A 15,687-nucleotide genomic window follows, 5' to 3' on the forward strand; every position below is an offset into this window, starting at 1 on the left:
GAAACTTTTAATTATATTTTTACTATGGATATAATTGAAGAAGATGGAAAAAAGACACTACTATAATTCCATAGTCAGTTACTGCTCTAAAATAAAATGCAGATAAGTAATATAGCCATTCTCGTTCTTTTTGACTGGAGGGGGTGGGGTATGGACGTGTCACATCTTGTCTCAGGGCTCTCAGGGCATGGCTTCATTTATTCATTCCATATTTTCCGAGGGTCTACTTGGTGCCAACTACTGTTTGTTTATAGCATCAACCAAACAAAGCCCTTGTCCCCATTGAAGCTAATATTGTATGAGCATTTTCAAAATGGTGGGCTGAAATGGATCCTCAGGCCTCGAAATGCATGCATGCAGCCACAGTTGAGCTAACCAAGGGTGTGAAGCTTGCAAACACCAAGTAGTTTCCAAAGGAAACTGCCCAGAGACAGAACATCTTCTTATAAGGAGTTTTGCCACTAGCAAAATGGAGTAATTGGGAAAATGGCTGTTGAACAAGTTAAATGTACAGATATATTCTTTCCTTCTTTGTTTTTTTTCCTGAGACAGAGAGTCTCACTCTGTCGCCCAGGCTGGAGTACAGTGGCGCAATCTCCGCTCACTGCAACCTCTGCCTCCCAGGTTCAAGCGGTTCTTCTGCCTCCACCTTCCAAGTAGCTGGGACTACAGGTGCGTGCCACCACGCCCGGCTAGTTTTTGTATTTTTAGTAGAGACGGGGTTCGCCGCGTTGGCCAGGCTGTTCTCAAACTCCTGACCTCAGGTGATCCACCCACCTCGACCTCCCAAAGTGTTGGAATTACAGGCGTGAATCACTGTGCCTGGCCTAACATTCTTGAAAGAAGGACAAGAAAGCTACCTGCGTTTGTCCACACTGCTCAGTCTCAAGGTAATAAAGGGAATGGAAGGCTTGTTAGCATTCAGGCAAATGCAGCAGCTAAAGCGCCTGTTATGGGCAACAGCACAGGCTGTAGAGTGAGGCTGCCCAAGTTTCAATGCAAGCTCTGCCACTCACTTTCTGGCTGAACTGGGGGAAATTTCCCAACCTGCATGAGGTTCTGTGAGTCATGTGGGGATTCAATGGGTCCACATATTTAAGCCATCAGAACGGTGGCCTGGCACACAGTAACTGCTCAGTAAATGTTCACCATACTTATCAATGTGATCATCAGTACAACCTTAAATTGGTTCAGTTCCTGATTTCTTTTCATTCTGACTAAATTCTTTTAAATCTTAGGTTAAAAGGCTAAATAAATTTGCCTAGTCAGAACAAGAGAAAGGTTTGTTGAGCATCTGCTATTCTGCTCTTCTAGGAACAAGGATTTGACAATAAACGAGATAGAGCCTGTCTTCTCAGGAGCTTACAACAGACAATAAACACATTAAAAAGTAAACAAACAAGTTGAGATGTAGTGGATTTGACTAGTATTTCTCTCTTTGGAATGAATTATAACCACATTAAAATCTTACTTGTGATGTTCTTGATGTTACATGTTCATGTAAGAGAACATCTTCCGCTTAAGGAATTGATGTATGAATCCTAGCAAAAAACTGAGTAAGTCAGGATATCTTCTGACTTTCTTTTCCAGTTCCACAAGATGTAAGCAGAAACTGGAGATGCTACACATTCTCTTTTGGTAGAAGAACATTGCACTTGACTACAACAAGATTTTAAGCCTGATTTTTATATATCGAATTGTGTTTGTTCACAATTCAAACTGGCTAAAGACTGAATTCCAGGCTAATATTCATAGTGTGGTTCCAGCAACTGGAAAATGGATTGTGTTTCCTTTCAGCCTTCTAATTCCTGGATGAAATGAGTATACAGTCACGTACCACATAATGACATTTCCTGACTGCATATATGACGGTGGTCCTGTAAGATTACAAATACCGTACGTTCACTCTACCTTTTCTGTGTTTAGGTATGTTTAGAAACACGAATGCTGTGTTTGGATATGTTTAGACACACAACCACTTAGCATTATGTTACAGTTGCCTACAGTTTTCAGTATAGTAACAGGCTGTCCAGGTTTGCAGCCCAAGAGCAATAGGCTCTACCATACAGCCTAGGTATGTAGTAGGCTCTGCCATCTAGGTTTGTGTAAGTCACTCTATGATGTTCGCACAATAAAGTTGCTTAACGATACATTTCTCAGAATGTTTCCCAGTCATTAAGCAACACGTGACTGTATGTTACTGCTGTTATGTTTCGTAGCAGCCAACCATCTTCAGCAGGAAGGAAGTAGCCCAGACAGTATCTTTGTGCAAATTAGAAAAAGATGCCCCCTTCCTTAAGGCATTTTTCTGCCATCTACCTGAGATATTTTATAACACCTATTCATTTCTACAAATATTCAGTGCACCCCCTGCTCAACCGTATCAAACGAGAAGCAGAAGAACAATTTATATTACAACTTTATTTTTAATTGCCTTCTTTTTACCCTTTCGCCTTGTGACCAGCGTGACAAAACACATTCTTGTCACCTCCAGGCAGACAAAAAGATGCATACCAGGGATTAGTAAGTCTATACCAGATCCTAGGAATGGAGTACATCCTTGGGAGGGGGAGGAGACAGTCAGTTAATATCTAGATGACCACAACAAACCAGCAAGGAAGTACAATTGCAACTCCCTCCAACACCCAAAGAACCCCCGAAAACAAAATAAAAAAATGTTTCAGTCTGACCTGGCACAGGGCCATCTTTGTCAGCTGCCAGATTAGCTTTCCTGCTTTTATCCATCAATAGAATGAGTCTCGCTCCATTTTTTTGCAATTACAATGGCCCTGTGATCTCTTGAATCAAAATTGAACTTTGTCTTCTTGTGTGAGAGAATACAAGATCCACTCCATATCAGTTTTCTGGAGCTCCAGATCCATTCTCCAATGCTAGGCAGACGTCTCTGCTAGACGACCATTAGGCACCTTAAGCTCGGCATGCCTCAAACTCACCCCATCCTTTCCCTTCCCAAACCTCTTTCTCCTCCTGTAGTCCCCACATCTCCATGGACTTCATGACTCTTCTCTCAGTTTCACAAATGATTAAGTACCTTGTTAGAGTTCCTTTCTCTTCACTTGACATCAGTTTCCACCACCTGCTGCGTGCTCTGCATGTGGACATCTGCCGGGATCTCTCTGTTGCCATTGCCTCAGCATTGGATGAAGCCTTGGGCCCTTGTCATTTCTCCCTGGGACTAATGCGGTGGCTTCTCAGCTAGTGCTTTAGCCATTCCCAAGTCTCCTCACCTCTTTTCAATTTTCTGCTCCCCTGTTATCTGAACAGAACTGGGACCATTTACCTGCACTGCTTATAAACCTCTAGTGGCTGCCTTCTGCCTTCAGGATCAAATCTCCACTCTGTTCCAGTCTACCCCAAGCTGCCACCAGTTTTACTATTCACTGCTCTCTTGTCTGCTTCTCCTCCCTATCCCATGGTATTCCCTGCCACTTTTCACTACTTAGAATTTGAGAATTCCCTCAAAATGCTATGCATCAAGCCTCCTGTACTTCATGGATTGAATACCACCACCTTCTTCCTCTGGCAAACTTTTTTTTTTTTTTTTTTTTTTTGTCTCTCCCCCCACAGGGCTCTCTCTGTTGGCCAGGATGGAGTACAGTAGCTCAATCTTGGCTCACTGCAGTCTCGACCTCCTGGGCTCAAGCATTCCTCCCACCTCAGCCTCCCAGAGCGCTGAGATTACAGATGTGAGCCACCGTGCCAGGCCCCTCTGGCAGCTCTTATTCATCCTTCAGGTTCAGCACAAGTGTCACTTCTTCTCTGAAGTTTCCCCGCCCCCCACCCTCTTCCTTTGATTTTCCTAGCACAGTTTATAAACTTCTGTCTTGATACTCTTGTCATGATGTGCTGCAACATGTTTCCCCTCCCAGGGGAGGTGCCTGGTCTCATTCTTTCCCTAAGACACTCAGATCTGACTCGGTAAGGACTGTACTCAAGGGTTGGTTGAAACCTTGAAATGGAAAGATAAGGACAATGAGGCAGGCAGGTGGTTCTGTGGGCTGTTGAGCAACTCTTGATGAGCTTCAGGGACACAAGTGAGGGGACTGCGGGTGCCCTGGTGGCCACTAGTTGTTTAGACAGCTGGAAAACTCAGATTGTTAAAAATCACAGTTTTCATCAGAATGTTTTCTTCTTTGTACACATGACCTTTTGCACTTCTAATGAAACTGGGCCTTTGCAAAATGAAATAAAAGGATCTGTGCTATTATTGACTATAAAGTGATCATCTTTAAAAAGACAGACACTAAGAAAAAAATTACTAATTCAGTTAATTGAAAGTTCAGAGTTCTAGAATTGATTTATGGGTTCCAGCAAGGATCAGATACTAAATGATTAGGTCTTTTATCGTCTTCCAACTTATTGTTTAAAATTGTTACAAAGGTGAATTCAGGCTGGGCATGGTGGCTCACACCTGTAATTCCAGCACTTTGGGAGGCCTAGAAGGGTGGATCACCTGAGGTCAGGAGTTTGAGACCAGCCTGGCCAACATGGTGAAACCCTATCTCTACTAAAAATAATAATTAAAAAAATTAGCTGGGCATGGTGGCACATGCCTGTAATCCTAGCTACTCAGGAGGCTGAGGCAGGAGAATTGCTTGAACCTGGGAGGTGGAGGTTGCGGTGAGCCGAGATTGTGCCACTGCACTCCAGCCTGGGTGACAGAGCAAGACTCTGTCTCAAAAAAAAAAAAAAAAGTGAATTCAGTCTTGCTTATATATTTTGAGTTCCTTGGAGCTCAACGGTCTACTGAAAATATAAGATAAATGGGTTTCATTATCTTGCCTGCTTAAATTTATTGATGCAGGGGTAGAAGCAGGAGAAGAAAAATAAGAAGAAAAACAATTAATTGATGCGCAATTTTGTGGGGTTTTTTGCCAGGGAACAGATTTTTCCAGAACTGTGTCTTTTTTTTTTTTTTTTTTTAAGAAACAGGAAGGTTATCTTGGATTATGACTAATTAGATTAATTTTAAAAACAAAATATATATTCATTATAAATATGTTCATTTATATAAGAAATATATTTATATATTTATAAGTTCATTCTGTTATATTAGTGTGACAACATGCCATAATGTACATAGACAGCTAGCAGCCATTTATCAGGGGCTTACAGTGTCCTGCTCAGCTGAGCCCCTGGGATTCAAAGTAGGGGGACCCTGCTCCTGGACCCAAGTTGCTCATAGTCTCATTGGGGAAATGACAAGGTAGAAAAAAATAATCACAAGGCAATGTAGTACGTGTGAAAAGGCCTTTAACATTCTGTTGGCCCACAAAGTTCAGTCAGATATTCTCTGCTGATGCAGAGGCACATGTCACAAAGGGGGACACAAGCTGGCTCCAGGTGTGGCCAAAAAAGTGTGCAGTAATGTCCTCTAGTATATATTTTTTTCCCTTTTTCTCTGTTCTAGCTTCTCAATATGATGTCTAGTCTAATCAAGCAAATTCACAAATAAGCAGGTGGAAGTTTAAGAAAGGGACCTCAGAAGTCTTCTGGTTTGGGCCGGGCGCGGTGGCTCACGCCTGTAATCCCAGCACTTTGGGAGGCCGAGACGGGTGGATCACGAGGTCAGGAGATCGAGACCATCCTGGCTAACATGGTGAAACCCTGTCTCTACTGAAAATACAAAAAAATTAGCCGGGCGAGGTGGTGGGCGCCTGTAGTCCCAGCTACTGGGGAGGCGGAGGCAGGAGAATGGCGAGAACCCAGGAGGCGGAGCTTGCAGTGAGCCGAGATCGTGCCACCGCCCTCCAGCCTGGGCGACCCAGCGAGACTCCGTCTCAAAAAAAAAAAAAAAAAAAAAGAAGTCTTCTGGTTTCTGGTTTGGCTCATTCTTTTATGATGAAGGTTCTAGCTATAGGGACTGGGGTTTGTGTGAGGTAACCCAGGTGATTGCACAGCGCCAGCCCTCAAAGCCAGGTCTAGGGCTCCATCCCACTTTCCCAAGATGCCCAGAAGTCTTCAGGTGTCTACTAGGAAAGCTTTGCATTACTGGGACAGGTGGAAACCAAACTCTAAAATCAATGACTAGAGAGATGCTTTCAATTTTATTTTAAAACTGTGTTTTGATTATATTTGTAATGAACCTTTCAGACTTAGGAAAGAAGCTTCATATTACAACAGGCTGACGTGTTTTCAGCTCAAGAGTAGAGACTTCTGTCAATCATGTGGGATCATGAGTGCCTCAAGTGTTGGAGGTCCATGCATTGACCAAGAAGAACTCCAGCTGCTTCAGACTGCTTGACTGTCACTGAAAAGTACACCCAATATGAAGAAGATTGCAGTTAACTGAATATTAAAATTAGATGTCTTGATGAGGCAAATCATTTCAACATATTTCTTCCCTTTCTCTGATTTCCTCTCATGTGTATTATAACAGCTGTAGTAGCAGAGGGCTCCAGAAGGAACTGCTCTCACCCTTACCTGCACTGTTTTGTTGAAAAGGAATGTTTCTGATTTTATCTCCTCATTTTTACTACTTCTTGTTATCTTTTTTTTAAGTTTTATTTTCCTGGTACAACACGTGAAGGACCTCAGGGCTTTTGGCATGTGTGTTAGCCAGAGATGTTCTACAGTTTCTTTAGTGATATGAGACAATCTTCTTTTCTTCTTCTTCTTTTGGGGAGAGTGTTTCAAGCCCTGAGGGCTTAATATTGCCATTTTCACATTTGGATGGAATTTTTCCAAATGTCTTGTGAGCCTTGCCAGTGGTGGCAAGCTGTAATTGGTCAAAAATGAAAGTGAAAACTTAATGAAAACTAAGTTTCCAGTCTCATCTTTATGGCCAATTTCCCAGGTAACCTTGAGACAGTCCTAATTGCATGAGGCATAGTGGGAATGATAATATCTTACCGATGGATAGGCTTGTTGTATAACTAAATGAAGTCACATCTGCAAATCGTCTCAGCTTCTTAGAAAAGGATGGTATTATGGAGCCGTGATGATTACAGCAGCCAAGGCTCTGTTTGTAGTGATATCTGCTCTGGTGTACTTTGTCTTGTCTGTTTCATTCTAACCAGCAGCTTTTTAAGGGAAGTCACAATGGGGTGCAATGATGCACTGTCCTTACAACTATTCTTTAACATCCTGGTCCTGGCATGTCCTGGTAGGTTCATTCCTGTATTCCACAACAAAACCCTCCACTTCAGAGGGTGCCTCATGACATAGCCTAAGACACTGGTCTAGGCTGATGCATATTTTTAGTGTCTTAGAAAATGGAAGACAGGATAAGTAAACGTGGGCCACAGAAGCCACACTGTTTGTTCATTTCCCCTCTAGGAGATTTTGACTTCAACAACCTGAGCAATCCTGAGGCTTCTGGACAGTTGGTTTCAGAATCCCCACTATGCTTCCGGACGATTCTAGGGCAAAGGGGCTCAGGCTTCTTCTGCTGCTGCTGCTTCTGCTGCTTCTGCTTCTCCTTCTCCTTCTTCCTTCTTCCTTCGTCGTTCTTCCTTCTTCTTCTTCTTGACAGAATCTCTCTCTTGTTGCCCAGGCTGGAGTGCAATGGCGCAATTTCAGTTCACTCCCAGGGTTTCAAGCGATTCTCCTGCCTCAGCCTCCCAAGTAGCTGGGATTACAGGTGCCTGCCACCATGCCTGGGTAATTATTTTATTTTATTTTTGTATTTTTAGTAGAGATGGAGTTTCACCATGTTGGCCAGGCTGATCTCGAACTGCGGACCTCAGGTGATCCACCTGCCTCGGCCTCCTAAAGTGCTGGGATTACAGGCATGAGCCACTGTGCCGGGCTGGGCTCAGGCTTCTTTAAAGGGACCATGTGACAACTGCATGAGGAAGGGACTTTCGTTGACTGTGCCCTCGACTCCTAGGATTTCCTGATATTTTTCTGCCAAGACTTCTCCCTGGAGCTTCACCGCCTGGCCTGTGCCTCCAGCGCTCGGCAGTAGGTCCACAGTGGCAGCACTGCCTGGAGGTCATTCTCCATAGAGGCCCCTCTCTGGTGGCAGAGTCACACACCGCTGCAGGGAGAACACGGTGACACCATCAGAGATGTGTGCAAGCATCTTTAACCTCCCCTAGTAATCTGTGTGTCCCTAAGAGAATGACATGACCATGAACTTGAACTCATCACTAAGCAGACTAGTGACCACGAACTAATCCCCACCAAGTGCCAGGCTCTGTCTTCACTCCTCACAACCATCCTCGAAGTGAGGCGTGTTATCCCTTTTTACTGATGAGAACGCGGAGACCTAGGTGAAGGAAATAAATAAAACAAGAGGACTCTTACGAGAGAGAAGAAAAACCAAAGTGTTTTTTCCTCCACGCGTATGCACACGCCACTCAACACAACACTTCTGACACCTGGGGTTGGGGGTGGGTTTCCGCACACACGAACCAATTCTCTGTGGACTCCAGCTGGGCGTCCTTAATTCAATTTAATTCTGACAGTATTCACCCGGAGAATCAGATCCCACAGGTGGAGGGCTTGGTCCCACAAGATTGCCCCTACTTCAGGGGCCAGTTGCATGTAGTAAGTTGTCACCTCTACCTCCACTGGCCAGCTCAGATTTGGATTTGGGGCTCCCACGACGTCCTCCTTGGGTTTGATTAATTTGCTAGAGCAGCTCACAGAACTCAGGGAAACGCTTTACTTGCGTTCACCCATTTATTATAAGGCTATGGCAAGGATACGGTTGAGTGGCCAGATGAAGAGATGTGTGGGGTGAGGTGTGTGGGAAGGCGCACAAAGCTTCCCTGCCCTCCCCGGCTGCACCACCCTCCAGATACCCCAAGTGTATAGCTATCTAGAAGCTCCCCAAATCCAGTCCTTTGGATTTATGGAAGCATCATTACGAAGCTATGACTGATTAAGTCATTGACCACGGGTGATCAACTCAGCCCTCAGCCTCTCCCCGCTCCCTGGAGGTGAGGGGTGAGGCTGAAAGTTTCAACCTTCTAATCACAAGGTTGGTTCCCCTGGCAACCAGCCCCCATCCAGGAGCCCACCAAGCCTCGGGTCATGAGAACAAAAGATGCTCCTGTCACCCAGGAAATTCCAAGGGATTTTGGAACTCTGTGTCAGACGTTATCACTGAGGAAATTACAAAGGTCTTAAGGAGCTCTGTGTTAGGAATCAGGTGTCAAAGACTAAATATTACAACAATAGATTCTCATTGTGTAGATCAATGGATTCTACATATGTTTGTGTGTATTATACATATATATATATCTTAATATATCACTACATCATAATCTTCTCTAACAAAAATTGGCATATTTTCCAGAGAAAGCCCAGGTTCCTCCCATATTGGGTCCTCTTCTTCCATCTATCCCCAGGGAACAGATCTTAATAAACAATAGCAAAGGAAATCCACACCAGCCTCAACATCCTTTACATACTTTGGTTAAGGAAGGGCCTGAGGGTGCTGGGCAGTTGGAACTGAGCTTCATTCAAATGCCATTCTCTGTGTAAACGTCTTGTAGCTGCATCTTTTTGCTTCCCCAACTAAAATTTTAAGATGAGAGTGAAATCTTTAATTGGAAGCTTGAAATCTAATTATTTGGATATATAATTTGATTTCATTTTAATTTATCCCTAGTTTTTTTAAGGTATAATAGACAAATAAAAATTGTATATATTTATGGTACACAATGTGATGTTTAGATATGTGTATATATACACTGTGAAATGATTAAATCAAGCTAATTAACATATTTGTCACCTCACGTAGTTACCATTTTTTGCTGTGAGAACATTTAGATCTACTCTCTTAGCAATTTCCAAGTATACACTATTATTAGTTATAGTCACCATGCTATACAATAAATGCTTTATACACTTCAACCAATATCTCTCCATCCCTGTCTCCAGCCCCTGGCAACCACCATTCTATTCTCTGCTTCTTTAAGTTCAACTTTTAAAAATCCCATATGTAAGTGAGATCATGCAGTACTTGTCTTTCTGTGCCTGACTTATTTTACTTAGCATCATTTCCTTCATTTGGTATTTTATATCTTGCATTGTTATCTGTCTTTTATCTTTTATCATGCCCTGAGGAAGATATTCTGCCCTAATAGTCATTACATAGAAAAAGAAACTAAGGGATAAGGAATATAATTACTTTAATGTTTTTAATTAGGCCTTTTAATAGGCACTCAAAAATACTAACATAGCACAATGAGATCATTTACTCTAATTACACTGAAGGATAAGGGCCAAACTTGCATGAGGATTTAGGCTTTTTGGTACCTACATACTAATCATTTCTCTTCTCTATTCTACTTTTATATAGTAGAAACAAGAAGTATATAAATATCTGTTAAATGAGTAATCTTATCTGAAATTAAATACCTGTGTTTGCAATTTATTACGTGAATAAAAAGGAAGGAAGATATAGATACATAGGGAAAAACACTGGGAAATAACTCTGTAACATGAAAGAGTATGGAAAAGAGTACAAGGAGTGTTACAAAATACCTGCACTACCAGTGAACCAGTACAGTATCATCTGAAAGTAAACTGACATTAGTTGTAAATGCAAACTCAAGGGCGGTCACAGACTTTTTTTTTTTTTTTTTTTTTTTTTAACAAAATCAGTATAATTGGTATGGGAAGAGAAAAAATAAAATGGAACCATATAAGGGGCGCGGTGGCTCATGCCAGTAATCCCAGCACTTTGAGAGGCTGAGGTGGGCAATTACTTGAGGTCAGGAGTTCCAGGCCAGTCTGGCCAACATGGTGACACCTCGTCTCTACTAAAAATTCAAAAATTAGCCAGGCCAGGCACGGTGGTTCACACCTGTAATCCCAGCACTTTGAGAGGCCAAGTCGGGCAGATCACCTGAGGTCAGGAGTTCGAGACCAGCCTGGCCAACATGGTGAAATCCCCCTCTCTACTAAAAATACAAAAATTAGCTGTGCGTGGTGGCAGGTGTCTATAATCCCAAATACTCGGGAGGCTGAGGCAGGAGAATGATTTTGCTGCCTCAGCAATCATTACATGTGATGGGTCACTTGATGGATCACGTTACATGTGATAGGTCAAAATGCAGGTGTAGGAAAATGATTACTTTTTGAGAGCATAGACGTTCACAGTCATGAATGATGGTGATGCCAGGGAACAACAGATTGTCCACATGGGTGGCTGAGAAAGTGGCATCTTTGCTTCTGATGGTTCAATGCACACAAACTTAATTTTATGCAAAAGTTATTAAAATATTGTATAAAATTACCTTCAGGCTCTATGTATAAAATGTGTCTGAAACATAAGTGAATTTTATGTTTAGGCTTGGATTTGATCTCCAAGGTATCTCATGGTGTATATGCAATATTCCAAAACTCAAAAAAATCTGAATCCAAAGCACTTCCGGTCCCAAGCATTTCTGTTAAGGGATATTCAACCTGCATCAGTTTTCCTGTTTGTTTCCTTTGACTTCTCTTCCACACTGCTGGTTTCATGATACGTCTGGTGAGTCCTCCCTGTCTGTTATGGAAAGAATTCTGTGATCGGTGTGGATTTCCTATGCTTCTGTGTAGGAAGGTCTGTTTCCTGGGGATAGGTGGAAGAAGGCGGTTTGTCCAGGGCTTACTGATAAGATTTCTCTCTAGATCGCTTCTTGGTCTTTTGGCTAAGATCATGTGTAGAATCTGTTCTTACCAGTTTAATATGCTGATATATCCTCTATCTGAGGACAATAGAGTAAGTGGATTTTTTGAGCAGGGAGATGGAATAGGAGCTTGCTCCATCCACTCCACACATCCACCTGGTATTGCAGTACCTCCAGGAATGGTGTAACCCTCGGGGGATATTTAAAAAAAAAAAAAGATTTCAATCTAGAGGCTGTAGGCTGCAGATGCTGCGGGTGCTCAAACGAGGAGAGCTCTGCTGCAGGGCGCCGCATGCCAGAAGCCTTGGCTTTCTCCAGCCACTCAACTTTTTGCTAGAGAAGAATTCCCTGGTTTGTCTGCACTTTTTCCCTCTCCCTGAGAATAAATGAGACTGTGCACTGTTTCTTCACAAGGGGGTAGAAAGAGGACTGAACTGTCAGGGGGCTTCCATACGTAGGACTTTAATTCGATTTCTCCTGTTTTCAGCATAATTTCTCACTCTTGCTTTCCACTTTACATGCCAGTGTCAGACACAGACTTTTTTTATTTTTTATTTTTATTTTATTATTATTATTTTTTTCAGATGGGGTCTCACTCTGTCAAGTAGGCTGGAGTGCAGTGGCACAATCTTGGGTCGCTGCAACCTCTGCCTCCCAAGTTCAAGCGATTCTCCTGCCTCAGCCTCCTGGGTGGCTGGGATGACAGGCATGCGCCACCAAGCCCAACTAATTTTTGTATTTTTAGTAGAGACAGAGTTTCACCATGTTGGCCAGGCTGGTGTCGAACTCCAGGCCTCAAGTGATCCACCTGCCTCGGCCTCCCGAAGTGCTGGGATTATAGGCATTAGCCACCATGCCCGACCTAAATTACATATTTGATAAGGAATTAATATCAAAAATACATGGAGAACTCCTGAAACTCAACAACATCGTAAGAAACAACCAAATTCAAAAATAAGCAAAGGACATTTCTTCGAAGAGGATATACGAATGGCAAATAAGCATTTGGAAAGATACTCAACATCATTAATCATCAGGGAAATGCAAATCAAAACCACAATGAGACTCTATTCCCACTAGTATGGCCATATTTTAAAAAATAAAAAGGAAAATAACAAATATTGGTGAGGAAGTGGAGAAATTGGAACTCTCATATAGTGCTGGTGGGAATGTAAAATGATGAAGCTGGTGTGGGAAACAGTTTGGCAATTTGGCCGGAAGTAAAACATGGGATTACCACATTACCTGACAATTTCACTCATAGCTATATACCCAATAGAATTAAACACAGTTACATAAATATGTATACACAAGTGTTCATAGCAGCACTATTCACAATAGCCAAAAGATAGAACCAACCCAAATGTACATCAACTGATGAATGGATAAACAAAACGTGGCATATACACACAATGGAATACTATCCGGCCATGAAAAGGAATGAAGTACTGATACCTGCTACCATGTGGATGAGCCTCAAAAACAGTATGCCTACTTACAAAGGTCAGACATAGAAGGTCACATATTATATAATTCTATTTATATAAAATATCTTCATGAATGGGTAAATTCATGAAGACAGATTGATGGTTGCCAGGGACTAGAGGGAGGGGAGAATGCGGAGTGACTGTTTAATGGGCATGGGTTTGTTTTTGAGAGGAGAGTCATGAAAATGTTTTGGAACTTGAAAGAAGTGGTGGTTGCATAACATTGTAACGTGCTAAATGCCACTAAATTATGTACTTTAAAAAAATGGTTGACTTACGTTATATGCATTTCACCTCCGTAAAATAATAAAGGAGCTTAAAAGAAAAAAAGATGTCAACCAAGGCTGCAGTAGTCTGATGCATCGCTTGGGCCTGGAGGATGCAATTTCAGTGTGGCTCACTCACATGGCTCTTGGCAGGAGGCTTCAGTTCCTTGCTGGGTGTTGGCAGGATGCTCAGTACATTGCCATGTCTGCCTCTCGATAGGGTGCAGGGCTGGGTGAGTGGACTAATTACATATTATTTGGGTTTCCCGGAGATAATAAGGGAAAAAGAGAAGGAGCAAAGAGAAAGCCACAATGCGTTTTGTGACCTACCCTTGGGATCCTAACACTGCCAGTTCCACTGCATTCTTTTCATTAGACATAAGCCACTAAGTTCAGCCCACAATCAAGAGGACAGTTAGGATTCATAGTTTAAAGGGAGCAGTATCAAAGTATTCGTGGTTATTTGTGAAATCACCACAATTTCTTTTTATATGTTCTTGGGTTTCATTTGCTAATATTTTGTTAAGGATTTTGCATCTGTGTTCATGAGAGCTATTTGTTCAGTCTTCTTTTCTTTTTTTTTGAGACAGAGTCTTGCTCTGTCATCCAGGCTGGAGTGCAGAGCCATGCTCTCAGCTCACTGCAACCTCCACTTCCCGGGTTCAACATGATTCTCATGCCTCAGCCTCCCAAGTAGCTGAGATTACAGGCATGTGCCACCACGCCCAGCTAATTTTTAAAATTTTATTATTTTTGTATTTTTAGTAGAGATGAGACATGGTTTTGCCATGTTGGCCAGATTGGTTTCAAATTTCTGGCCTCAAGTGATCCAACCACCTTGACCTCCCAAAGTCCTGTAATTGCAGGCATGAGCCACTGCACCTGGCCCATGGTCTTCTTTTCTTATGATGTCTTTAGCTTTGGTATCAGGGTAATACTGGCTTAATAAAAAGAGTTGGAAATTGTTCTTTACCTTTCTGTAACACTTATTTATAGAATTTGTGTTGGATTGTACTAGCCTGTTCATTTTCATTAAATGTTTGATAGAATTTACCAGGGAAGGCCGGGCGCGGTGGCTCACGCCTGTAATCCCAGCACTTTGGGAGGCCGAGGCGGGCGGATCACAAGGTCAGGAGATCGAGACCACAGTGAAACCCCGTCTCTACTAAAAATACAAAAAATTAGCCGGGCGCGGTGGTGGGCGCCTGTAGTCCCAGCTACTCAGGAGGCTGAGGCAGGAGAATGGCGTGAACCCGGGAGGCGGAGCTTGCAGTGAGCCGAGATTGCGCCACTGCACTCCAGCCTGGGCGACAGCGCCAGACTCCGTCTCAAAAAAAAAAAAAAAAAAAAAAGTCAAAAAGAATTTACCAGGGAATTCATCAAAGGAATTCCAGGGAAAAAATCTGGGCCTGGGATTTCCTTGTGAGAAGATTTTAAATTAGTAATCCGAATGGATAAAAATTACTAACAATAGCTGATGTTAACACATTCAGATTTTATGCTATTTTGAGTCAGTTTTAGTAGTTTCCTGGCTAGGAATTTGGTTCATCTAACTTGTTTAATTTATTGACATAAAGTTGTAATAGTCCTTTTTAATTCTTATGATTTCTGTTGGGCATGTAGTGATGTATCCTCCTTCATCTTGATTATTTTGGAAGTTTATATCTTCATTCTCTTTTTCTTGTCAATCTAGCTAAACATTTAACAATTTTGTTGACTTTTCAAATAACCAAATTTTTATGTTTCATTGATTTTTCTATTGTTTTTATTTTCTGTTTTATTGATTTTGGCTCTGGTGCAATCTCAGCTCACCGCAACCTCCGCCTCCAGGGCTCAAGTGATTCTCCTACCTCAGCCACGTGAGGAGCTGGGACTACAGGCGTGCACCACCACACCCTGCCTCAGCCACGTGAGGAGGTGGGACTACAGGCATGCACCACCACGCCCAGCTAATTTTCGTATTTTTAGTAGAGATGGGGTTTTACCATGTTGGCCAGGATGGTCTCGATTGCTTGACCTCATGATCCGCCTGCCTCGGCCTCCGAAACTGCTGGAATTACAGGTGTGAGCCACTGTGCCCAGCTGCTCTGATCTTTACTAGTTTTTCTTTCCATTTAGTGTGGGTTCGATTTGTTCTTCTTTTCCTGGGTTCCTGAAGTGGAAGCATAGGCAATTGATTTGAGACCTTTTTTCTTTTAAAATATAGGTGTTTAGTGCTATAAGCACTCCTCTAAGCATTATTTTAGCGCCATTCCATTTGTTTTGACATGTTGTGTTTTAATTTTCTTTCAGTTTCAATATTTTTCTAATTTCCCTTGTGATTTCTTCTTTAATCTATGGGTT

The 15,687-nt window shown here is 42.4% G+C and overlaps 1 long non-coding RNA gene and 1 other non-coding gene across 8 annotated transcripts in view; both read left to right on the forward strand.

The window, feature by feature from the left end:
* The window catches only part of LOC103888147, a 55,668-nt gene extending 48,793 nt beyond the window's left edge, over positions 1 to 6,875 (forward strand). For 6 of the 7 annotated variants that reach the window (XR_004178995.1, XR_004179000.1, XR_004178997.1 and 3 more), the window contains 2 exons: positions 1,591 to 1,926; positions 6,115 to 6,875. This is a non-coding gene — a long non-coding RNA (uncharacterized LOC103888147). The remainder of the gene's footprint in view (positions 1 to 1,590; positions 1,927 to 6,114) is intronic. The other variant, XR_004178998.1, reaches the window with a different exon arrangement.
* Positions 6,876 to 11,592: 4,717 nt separating this feature from the next.
* LOC116270920 lies at positions 11,593 to 11,784 on the forward strand. The gene has a single exon (XR_004179222.1). It is a non-coding gene; the product is annotated as a U2 spliceosomal RNA (small nuclear RNA).
* Positions 11,785 to 15,687: the final 3,903 nt, after the last annotated feature.

Source organism: Papio anubis, chromosome 16 (genome assembly GCF_008728515.1).
Source record: "Papio anubis isolate 15944 chromosome 16, Panubis1.0, whole genome shotgun sequence".
Lineage (NCBI taxonomy): Eukaryota > Metazoa > Chordata > Mammalia > Primates > Cercopithecidae > Papio > Papio anubis.